The following is a 12,553-nucleotide window of genomic DNA, read 5'->3' as shown; positions in this document are numbered from 1 at the left end:
CTTTTCCTTTTTTTTTTTGTATGTCAACATTAACATTCATCTTTTGGGAAAAGTTTGCAATAAATGTAAAAAAAAAGTTCTTTCTCTATGGATCAACAGAGTGGCTTTTCCAGTTCACAGTAATTCAGCCTTTCATGTCCACAGAGTGCATTACATTAACACATACCTTATAACTCTAAGAAATGGAGCTTGCGAGCAATGCTCAACTAAAAAACTTGAAAAAAAACCCACCAGAACAGAAATAGAAAAAGCAGAGAAGACTGTTTATATACTGTCACTTTCATTCCTCTAATAAAAAGCAGAACTTCATCAGAACATACAGTACATCCAAATAATCCTCTTTAAATACTTAAGTCATATGATACAATGTGGAACACCCCTTTTCCACTCAGTTTCCACTTTGAATTAATTCACTCTACTGATGGATTTAATTCATCAAATATATGAATTACGTCTATAAACAGCTTCTCTAACAATAATTAAAGGACCCTCTAAGGTAATACTCTCTGTGATGCCCATTGTCCAGACATTACCTTTGCTTGTGTCATTCTCAAAATCTTCCAGTTTCATCCAATACCCATTCACATAAGAGGAAAGCTGAGTGAATAATTATCTGCCCCTCCCCTATACTGCCTTAGTGTCTAGTATGGCACTTTTTGACTGTGACAGCTCTTTTCCCAATTTGTTCACCTTTTGCTGTTGCTGGGTTCACAAGGAATGTTAAGGTACCACTTCAGGTATTATGAATGCCATCTGTGAGAAAAGAATAAGTAAATGCTCGTTTATTGTGTAGTTCTGTGGCATTCTAATAAATGAACTTGCCCTGCATTCCTATTAACTTTGGATACTACTATAATTTTACTATTTCCACAAGTATTAGCTCTAGCAAATAAGCTGTATACCATACTGTAAATGGAGAATTGATTTTTAAGGAAATAAGTCACGCAACATACTGAAAAATTGTTTTTAAGTGCACTTCTTGGTCTTCTGTCAGCCACTCTAATTCAGAGTGAACTCTAGAAGGATATTAACATACTTTGGACTTGGATACATAATAAGCATAGAACTATAAGAGCTATTTAATCCTCTTCTGTGCTATTTATACAGTGGAGGTGTTTAAAGATTCAAGTGAATTATTAAGCTGTGACCTATTATATAATCACATCCTTTAAAACCAGAATTATAAATGCCTAGTTGTCAGGCTAGAATATACATATCTTTGAAGTATCACCTGGAAGTAATTCTTGTTAACATACTAAAACATTTCAAAGTAAGAAATAAGCTGACTAGCTTTCACAACCCTGTATCTCTGTCTATATCACTATCTATGAATCTTATTATATCAATATTTAGTGATAGTTATCTAGATATCACTATATTCTCCACCTTTTTTTTTTACAAAAATAAGAGTTACAATATATACATTGAGGTGAAATTTGGACTGCATATATCATTTTGAAGAATAAATTAGTATTATTATTATGACAGCATTACAGTGGTTAGTATGGTGTTTAATCAGTAATAAAAATATCACAGATGTGACATTGTTTGTTTATATTGCTGATAACTTAGTAAATCAGAAGATTCTTTGTTGGTTATGCTGTAGATTTTGATAAGATGGAAATGGTGAATTGTAGTTTCTATATATTTTATCTGTTCTCTGCACTGGAATAACCTCACAGCTCAGTGTTAGTACATATAGAGAACAGGAGGGCTGTGGAAGAGTACTGACATCAAGGGACACAGGGAGATACAGGACCCCTGGCATAATTTTTGTACTGTTTGTTGGCATATTTTTCAACTGTTAGTTGGCAACATGATTTTGCTAGATGTGCATGTTTTATGATTTTTCACATCTTGATTTAAAGTAAGTACACCATGGCTAAAAGCTTCTCATGCAGGTGTAACTTCCATCTTAGCTTCTTTAATTATGCTGAAACACAGTGTACTTGTATTACAATACAAAATATAAACTACATTTCTACTGAAAATTGTACATTTTATTTATGGAACATATGATCACTGACTACTACAACCACCTGGCTAACAACACTATACAAGGGCAAATTAGCCATGAACAAAATAAAGATGTAATAGACTGTGATCGGTGTGGTGTCACAGTTAACACTATTGCTCCCCACTGCTTAGATTTTTGTGGGGGGTCCTAGGTCGGGTGTCCTCAGTGCCTAGTCTGCATGTTCTGCTTGCATCTATGTAGGTTTTTGAAGAACTGCTGAAGTTTACTGTCATATCCTTATAAGTTTCTGTATATGTGCACATAGCAGTGTGTGTGTGTGTGTGTGTGTGTGTGTGTGTGTGTGTGTGTGTGTGTGTGTGTGTGCATGTTTGCATGTGCATGTCTGCATGTGTGTATGTCTGAATGTGCTTGCATGTACATTTCTTTGGTTTAAATGTGTCTTTTAATGGATTAATGTCCCATTCAGTATTTGACCTTGGCTTTATAACTTCTGATTACTATGAAAGACTCTAACTCGACTTACCTCTGAAATGAATCAAGTGGGTATGGAAAATGGAAAGGCAGATAGTTTGCATCAGAAACAAGACAACAAACAGTATGCCAGCTCTGCCATGGACTGTAGCCGAACCACTTTCCTCTTAATTATCAATTTCTTATTCTGCTTTTCTGAAACATGGACTCATTTTTCAGATGAAGATTGTAATATTAGTTAAGATGTAATGGATTCTCAAGTGTTGCATACTCATGGGATATGGGGGCTTGTCAGCAACAATATGGATATAAGGGTCAAAAATGCTTCAAGATGTTAATACTTCACATGAAATTCACACTCTTTAAGGAATTGTGATCATGGGTTTTAGTTACAGTAACAGGGTTACAATCGATCATTTAGAAGCAGATATAATGGCAGATATTACCTAAGTGGGTTACAGCTGCAAGTTGTTAATACTTCCTCTTACAGTATATACTTCACTGTCTTTCTAAATGAAATTTTGTATCTAGGAAGTTCAGTAATGTTATTGTTAAATTCTGAAAGTTCAAACTATATTTCTTTTCTTCCTCTGGCAAATAATGTGTGTGTAATGACCTCTGTAAACATATGACTTGGACCAAAACATCTTCTTCTTTGACAAATGAGAAGAGTTGCTTAGTTAATTAAAGGTAAAAGACAGTTGCTTAAAGCATTAACTTTATTAAGCATTATTATTTAGCATGGGATCTTCCTATACTGTTGCTGTTAAAGTTCAATAAATTTTAGAGAATCACACCCTCACTATAAAACCAACCTGTCACAGATTACCTTTTCCATAGCACAGGTATAGGCTTCTGTTAGTATATATACTCTCCTGTTAGTTTTACCCAGCATATGTATCTCATTCTATTAATTCTTTAATACATGGTACAACTGTTATACTTCTCCCAGACTTACTGAATTCATTTCATAAAGTAATGACTGCAATTTAACACATCTATAAAAACACATCTTGTTTGGAAATAATCATATCTTTGTTGCCTGAGTCGTATTCTTTAAGACAGTGAGCTGCACAAATTCACAGAAAGGCTTTATGAACAAGTCAGCCATAGCTGATGAGCGCCTTTATAACTTGTCAAATGAAATATGCCTTGCAGGAGACATGCTGTGGAAAAGTATAATTTGCTTTCAAAATCTAGAGTTAGATCTTTTTCACCAAGTTCCAAGATTAAAGGCTACCACAACCGCCTCTTCCTGACTGAAATTCTGTTATAATATGAACTGAAGTTCTGATACTGTCAATCTTCAGTGCCAACTCTTGTTAAACAAACACTTATCAGCCTTCCCATAATGGTATTTCTTTACTGATATCATGACAATGCTTCAAACATGCTGAAATATTTGTTTACTTTGCAGATTACAGACAGTATTGTAGATGTGTCTGACAAAAGCTGGAGCAATGTATAATTGTATAATGCCGGCTACATACACAAGATGGTTTGAGATAGACTACATTGATTCAGTTTGCCATTTGTCAGGCAGATTGACATGTTTTGTGTTCAAGTTTTCTAAGACAGAATTAGACCTTTCATGCATTCTACTTCTTAAGGAACTTTTTATAAATAAATATGTCACATTCTTGTGATGTGAGATCTCTCTGCAGAAGACCTACACAGTTACTACTAACCATAACTGTAATGTAACCTCAAAGCAAAACCTTGAGTAAGTGTTTAAGTTGCTTTTTTAAAAGTATGAATACTGCCAGATGTTGTGTCTTTCGGCTTTTCCTGGTTAGGGGTCGCCACAGCGGAACTCTGGTCCACTAATGATTGGCAGTAGAATTTTTACATGCTGAGTTGCCAGCCCTGACACACATACTTCAACGAAGGTATGCCCATTCATGCATGTCTCCACACAGAAGACGCTTTAGCTGAGAATCGAACAGGACAACTTCTTACTGTGAGGCGACAATGCTACCGCAGCACCACCACTGCAGTTCTATGAATACTGCCAGATACAAACACTTAATTATAAATTTTTCATATGTCTGTGAGGTGCAACCTTTCTTGTTTCTGCAAACAATAAACAAGTAGTGGAATTAAATGAGAACCACTAGATCAATCCTTTCTGCCCATTTTCTACCAACAACTGATCCTGTTTGTTATCCTTTTTTTCTTCCTTCCTGTGATCTGTAATCCATGATATATATTATTACTCTCCTCACAATCTTTTCTAAAAAAAAAAAAAAAAATTTGGCTGCATTACACATTGCACATTACACTAACCTTCTGTGCATTCTTCTAATCCTCCATCTCCAAATCTTGATTTTCTGACATTACATGATTCCATCTTATTTATGTTACTGAAATTTTAAAAAATGTCTTTCTATGACTATCAGCTCATACTGTGCTGAGTTTAGTTGACTTAAATTATTTACATCTTGACCGAGTCCTTCTGAAGCAGCAGCTTAGACTGCTGCAAGTTGTAGTCACGGAAACAAAGAGGAGCAAACCACCTCTTTACTTTAATGACACATCTCCCACTGCAATTGTTCAACCTTTTTCCTGCCTTTAACATTTAGGATTTTGTTTGCCTGCCTCTAGCATACTTAGTATAATTAAACTTAGACTTTTGCTTCATTGTTTCCTGACCATAATCTCTTCTCCTACAGAGGCACCCTGTTGCAGTTTGTATGTTTGTGTGTGTCTGTGTGTGTGGTGTGTGTGTGTGTGTGTGTGTGTGTGTGTGTGTGTGTGTGTGTGTGTGTGTGTGTGTGTGTGTGTTTGTGTCTGTGTGTCTGTGTGTCTGTGTGTCTGTCAATATTGCTTTACTAATCATTATCTTCACAAAATCTGGAAGTCCTATTTGTAGTTCTGCTACACAAAGTTGGTGTATTCAGTGTTCCATCCAGTTTCTATCCAACAGATATTCTATCTCCACTATAAACAAAATTCTCAGGACAGGCGTCCTTATATCTATATGCAGATTCTGGTTCACCTAATGCCAACAGACTTTCTTTATAACACCCAGGATGGGCTCCCATCCTGATCACAATTCTAAAGCTGCACTTCTTGACTTTACTGAATAGGTTTGTATGGAATGGAATGAAGGTAAGGCAGAAGGTTTGGTCTTCCTGGACCTAGAAAAAGTCTTCAGTCCAGTCACCTACAGTACCACTCTAATTTTTTACTTTGAGCACTGTAGTCTGTATGTGTAGCGAGTTATTGCTCTACACAGCAAGCTGTCTGCTGCAATGATGCAATATATGTTTATAAACATATTCTAATAGTCATACCTCTGAGAACTACATTTAGAGATTTTCATTTGACTGTCTTTGTTAATGGCACATTGTCCTGTTGTAGCCTTTCTAATATAATGCAATTATACTGCTATATTTAGCAAAATGTGTCTACGTCATTATGGATCAACTTCAATATCACTACACTAAATTTCAGGAGTTGTTACAAACTTCTAATTTCTAGCCAAACTAAAGTCATTCTTTTCTTGGTCAACACCTCTAGCCTCAGCTATACCCCCTTGTTCAATATATAAAATAGTTGTCCATTTAAAGAAATTAAAAGTATAAACCATTTGGGAGTCACAATTGTCAAAAACCTAAAATTTGATAAATATAACAACATTGTTCCATTGATCACTTAGAAGACTGTATCACTACAAAGATTAAGGACTTTTTTTACTGATCATGAAAATATCATTATCATTACAACTTGCTATTATTTACTATCAAGTTTATACCTGTGGAATTTGCCCTAGTATCCCTACTTATCAGTTGCTTAACAAAACAAGACCAGACGTGTAAAAGAGTAGCTAAATTCTTAGCTAACCTCCCCACAAATCCCATCCTTACCTATAACTGTAGACTTGTCAGTAGCTGGGAATTAACCATTACCTTCCAATAGTGAAGCACAAAGTAACTTACTCCGTTTTCTTTACACCCAGTAAATAACCTGCTATGCAGTCCAAGAATTGTACATTTCTGCAGACTAAGGCACATAATTTCTAAAGTGTTTCTCCCCGGGCCTCCGCTGAAAACAGGATCTGTGGAACCTAGTCGGACTTTCCCAGTCAACAAATGTTAAATAAATAAATAAAAATAAAAAAAAAATTAAATCTCACACAAAACCCCTGATAGCCTTCCTTTTTGTGGGATATAAGCTTTTGAACAAGCTACTGGAAACCAGTAAGCTAATCCTTCAAAAACTTGCATGTATAAAAACTCTGAAAAGAATTACAGAGCAAACTGGGAATGCAGCCTCTTGATTGGCATTACTTGAAATGGTATGTTTTCTCTTTTTCTTCTTGCTTTCCCTTTCAGTCTGTCACTATCATACTCCTATTTTTTTCATCTATCCCTTGCAAAGTATCTCACAATATTATGCCTTTTCGTCTCCTTCCAGAATTGTTTTTCTTTCTTCTGCAAACTGGTTATGTTCCAAGTTCAAGTTCATATTTTCCATAGTTATCCTGCAAATACTTTTTAACTTTTGGTGTGTGCATATTAATTACTGATTGTTATCTAATGTAAGTTACATTAAGCTGCTGTTTAATAATAACTGTGCTATTTAACCTTGTTATATATATTATGTTGTTAAACTGTATTGGTACATGTCCTCACTAAAGATAGGTTATGCATAACCAGAGTACACCAGTCAACAAACACACAGGTAGGTAGCTAGGTAAGGAGGTAAACAGATAGCCATACAGACAGACAGACTGATGGAGAGCCATGTAGGCTGATAGACAGATAGACAGGCTGATAGATAGATAGATAGATAGATAGATAGATAGATAGATAGATAGATAGATAGATAGATAGATAGATAGATAGATAGATGATAGGTAGATATGTAGGTAGACAGAGTTTAAATGACTAATATAATTTTGCTATTTGACTAATAATAATGTATGTGGCACAATTTTTACAGTACCAAAAAGATGTCTTAGATGCTATAAAGAAGGAACAAGACCTTACCAAAAGGAAATCCACTGCCATGCTATAATTCACACAAATGATTAGGTAATATACTCTTACCAAAGGGTCCTGTAAAGAAATCATTTATTTTGCAATTATTTTGGTTCTATTTATTTATTTATTTTACATTTGTTAACTGGGTAGTGTCTGGCTGAGCAAGTATCCAGTTTTTAGTGTAGACCCACTGGTCTGACTGATGGGCATAACATGACAGCTTAACAGTTAATAGACACTCCTTAGGTAATATGCATGCATACAGCTGCATTTCAAAGATGTGTATTTGAAGAATACAAAAATCTTACTTTGGGCTGCTCATGTGTCCTATAAATATCAATCCAGCCTGCCAGTATCCATCAATTTTCTAAATCACTCATCCTGGAGAAGGTTGCGGTAAGCAAGTTCTGCAGGGCATGTCACACTTCTCTCTTGCCAGCAACAGTTCCTAGTTTTCATTGTGGAATTCTCAGATGCTTCCATGTAAGATAAGAAATAAAATCATCCAAGATGGTTGATAATGGTATATCTGTAGCTAGAAATGTCTAGGAAACATACTCACTAGGTGAATAAAGTACTTCATCTAGCTTCTCTCTTCCTGAATTATAAGTATTTTTGTTTAGAGATCAGTCCAGAACTACTGAACTCATCACTGCATCATCATAGATAATGAAACAGCCTCTTGAAGTAAATTGATTTCCACTGTCTGTATTGCATCCTTTTAATCACTAACCAAAATCTAACACCATAAATGAAGATGGAGACATATGCTAACCTATATATCAAGACCTACATCGTAACTCAGACCTCACGTCAACACTACCAACTAGTACAAAATCTACAGGACTGCAAATACCGTGCTCATGAGCTGGTCATTTTTTTAAATCCCTTCTACCATCTCTCATGAACAAGATGCCAAGATACTTAAACTCGTTCACATGAAGTAGTTGCTTGTCCCGTACCTGCAGAGAGCAATACAGACATTTCTAGATAAGAGCCATGAATTGTCATTTGGAGGTGATTTTCATTCCAAATGTTTTACAATCAGTACTGAACTACATCAGTGCATACGCTGGATGTTAAGAGAACATCATCATCATCTGCATACACTAAAGATCCCCAAAAGGACAGTCTCCAAATGTCAGTTGTATCTTGATATCCATGAAAATCTTGACATAATGGAGTACAAACCATTCCCATGGCAAATCATCCAGTTTAAACACATCCATGAAATATTTACAGTTTCACAGGTTCACAAAACACTTGCATGCAATAATGACTAACTCTTACATGTCCCTCAAATATTTGACAAAGTGTCAATGTGCTGCGCTACAGTCAGGATGGCTTCTGCACACTGGGTGAAACTTCCCTTTCATTACTATCATAAGCATTTTCAGAGTGTCTGCTTTCTGCTATTTACTGTGCTTTTTGCACTTAAACCCTACCTTGACTGGAAAACCTTTTTAGTTTTTGTTTTATTTTATGTGTGTAATCTCCTCAAACATGGGGAACAAATACCTTTTTACTGAAATATATAGCTGTTACAGACAAGAGCATTACTTTATAAGGAGTGAGCTATTTTCCTTTAAAAGCTGCACTCTATGAGCAGACCTCATAGTTGTACTGTTGACTGTTAACTGTTGACTGTGTTTCTTTCACTTAAAACCTTCCTTAACTGGAAAACCTTTTTATTCTGTGTTTAAGATTAATTAGTTGTGGGCCCTTTCTTGCTTTTTCAAGATGTGGGGAACAGATATTTTTTACTGAAGTGCACAGCAGTTACTGGCAAGTGTGTCAGCCTGTCAGCTGGAACAATTTTCCTTTAAAAGCTATGTTCTACAAGTGTATCTTTGTATAATAACATGATACCGTGAGACAGGAAGAACAGTACTTCTGAATACTAAGGCTGGTTAATTGAGTTAAGAATAAATAAGTTTGAAACATTTTATTTTTACATTTTTCAAATAAATGATTTCTATATCTTACTACAGGGCTATTAAAAAGCATCTAAACTTAGAATGTTGTGTACTTTAAGTCTTCTATGTGTGGAGCACAGTTGCCTTTGATAAATATTTAAGAAAGGTTATTAGAATTGAACATTCTATTTCTTTAGTATTATATATGTTAGTTAATTATAGGAAAAATTGATACCACTACTTACAAGTACACACTGAATAGTGTAGGATAGTAGTGGTCCTATACCATTTATCAACTGGCAATTCACATGGGAAGCTGCAACATTTTTACCTCTGTTAAGAAATGAATGCACGTTATTAGAACTGAATATATATTTTGTTTCTTCAGTATTTATTAGAGATGTGTTGTTGAGTACTGGAAAAATTGATAACACTGACTTATAAGTACAGACATCAGGGAGTCATTGATTTAATCCTTATTATTGTGGAACTGTGATAATTAAATGGATTCTTTAAATTCACATGCTCTGGAAGATTTACTAAAAAGTAAATATTTAGCGGAGTGTCCATCATGTGGTGTAATAACAAAGACAAGTAATTAAACTTTGAAAAGTTCTGTTCTAACTGTTTTAAATTATATGAATGTTAATCAATTAAACCTGTAATATTATTGGGCAGCTACTGTTATTGTTTATCTAGTAACAGACCCTCACTTAGAACTGTCAGAGAATTTGTTTGAAACTGAATTGATGATAATAAGTTTTCAGCTTTAGATATTTAAAAAAAATCTAGTTTTTATGTAGATTCCAAATCTATTACAACCAGGTTAAACAGAAGTTACTTAAATATGTGTTTAAGAAGAATAAAATTATTAGAAAATTCTAATCCCACTACTAAGAAGTTTAGCATTTAAAGTGAAATCTAGCAAAATTATCCCTAACATAAGTAATAATGTCTGTAATAACTATATAACCTGCCAAAAAGAGAAAAATGGAAAAAATAAATAGAGAAGAAAATGAAAAATAATTAGACATAATTCTAGAGATTATAGTGCTGATAAATAGTCTAGCAATTCATTTGGAAATGTAATAGAAGACAGTATGGATACTATGGACAAAGGGATTTCACTACTGGAAAATATGTTACCATGTGAGGTTAAGGATAATATTTTTGTGAACTTTTGGAAACAAGACATTTCGTCCAGGGAGGAAGTAACAAAATCAACCATGGTTACTCGAGTTACTGATAATAATGTTTACTTGAGTACTACAAGTACTCATGGAAGAAAGACTGAAATTGAACCAATGATAAATAGAACAAGGCTATACTCTAAATTTATAGTCTTAAATCCAGAAAACATTAAATGAATTAGAAACCAGAGTACTGAACAAATCATGGATGAGCATTTGAGCAGACAAATAAAAGAGCTAAAGTGTGCAAAATAAAGGACAAGTGTGATAAACTGAAATTATTGATATTGACAAACTAAAAATTAAAACTAATTCTAATGAGATTTTATTATGCACAAACTCTGTATGCATAATTTATGTAAGCTAAATAAGGATACCATGACAGCCAGTGGGTTACCAGGATTTAAGTTAATTGATGTACCATGATAGTACCATAGATTGTTAAGAATAAATAAAAAAAAAGCATTACAATTCTAGTACATGGTGTGGATCTAATGATGATTTATTATGCCACTAAATTATATGAAAAATGCTGTTTGGAGACTTACTGAATTAGGAAAAATTGAGAGTCATGATTTTATTTTAAGTGACATCTTTCTTCTCCTATGTGGAATGATTAAGGAATGATTAAGAATTACTATGAATACACTAAGGCACACACTTTTAATAATTGGTTATGTCAACCAAGCCAGCTTTAGCACATCAAATTGGTTACTTACTGGAAAAATGTGTGAGATTACAGGATGTTTTCCAATGACATTTTCATTTAAGTAAATATGGAACTGGTTTAATTGCTGGTACAATGGCAGAGGCACTCAAGCCTTTTATAATATTAAGGCTTGGAGACCTTCCAGAATGTCAGTGGAAAACCTGATAACTATATAAAGTGTTATAATTGTAATTTCAAAGTGTGGGAAATAAATGCCATGAAGTTAATTATGTGCTGTTCATTGAAGATTATAAAACAAAAGCAATTACTGGACCACTGAATACTTGGATTTGTTTTTCCCAGACTATGCTAAATATGTGTGTATCAGTGATGACTCCAGAGGTGGAAGTGTTGTCATGCTTATACATTAAAGTAACAAACCAATTTAGTAACTGATATTTGTGAAGTTACTAATGGAATTACTTTAAGATTAGCTTTATGTTATTGCTGCCTTAATCTAGAAAGAATAACACATTGGTAATATTGAAAAAGGTTAGATGATTTATTAGAATAGAGTAATATACTTTTGCTGGGTAACTTTTTTACCCAGACATAAACTGGCATTCTCTTACAGCAAATAGTGTACATTCCAAGTAGTTTATTGATAAAATATTGTGTCAAGGATCACAACAAATGACAAAAGAATGTGATCAAGGCAATAATTTATTATTTCTTATCGCTACTAATTGCATGACTATCATATACAGCATGTGCATAACACTACCTTTAGGTTTCTTAGACTACAAACTTATTTTTGAAAAACGATATACTTATTTTAATACTGACAGTGTTAAAAATTTTAATTTTGGAAAGACAAAACATCAGCAGGTATATGAAGTAATTAATGCAGTAGATTGGTGTTTGGAATATTTTAAAGAGGATAAGAAATATGGCTATTCTACTCCTAAGAAAGTATTAAAACAGACTGTTGAAGATACTGTTAATATCAAGTTTAGTAAAAAGGAAAAAAAATCACCCTTCCCTTCTGGTGGTCCAAACAATTGAAAAGAATCTGCAATAAAAAGAAAGGAATTTTTAAAATGTATAAGAAATACTCCAATAACTTCAATAAAAGAAATAGGATTTGTAAATTGTTAAAATAAAATATTTGGAATGTTCTCTTTATGACAGATAATTAGCTTAAGAGAGACAACAATAAAACATACTATAAATATATTAATAGAAATACTCAAGGAAATCATATGATTAGTTCATTTAAGATAAATGCTGTTGCATTAAATGATTCTCAGTATAGTTCCAATGCATTCAATAATTACTTTTTGTATGTATTAGCATAGGTA

This window comes from Protopterus annectens, chromosome 8.part0 (genome assembly GCF_019279795.1).
Source record: "Protopterus annectens isolate FY-2018-M chromosome 8.part0, PAN1.0, whole genome shotgun sequence".
NCBI lineage: Eukaryota > Metazoa > Chordata > Ceratodontiformes > Protopteridae > Protopterus > Protopterus annectens.
Note: the sequence above shows the minus strand (reverse complement) of the source record.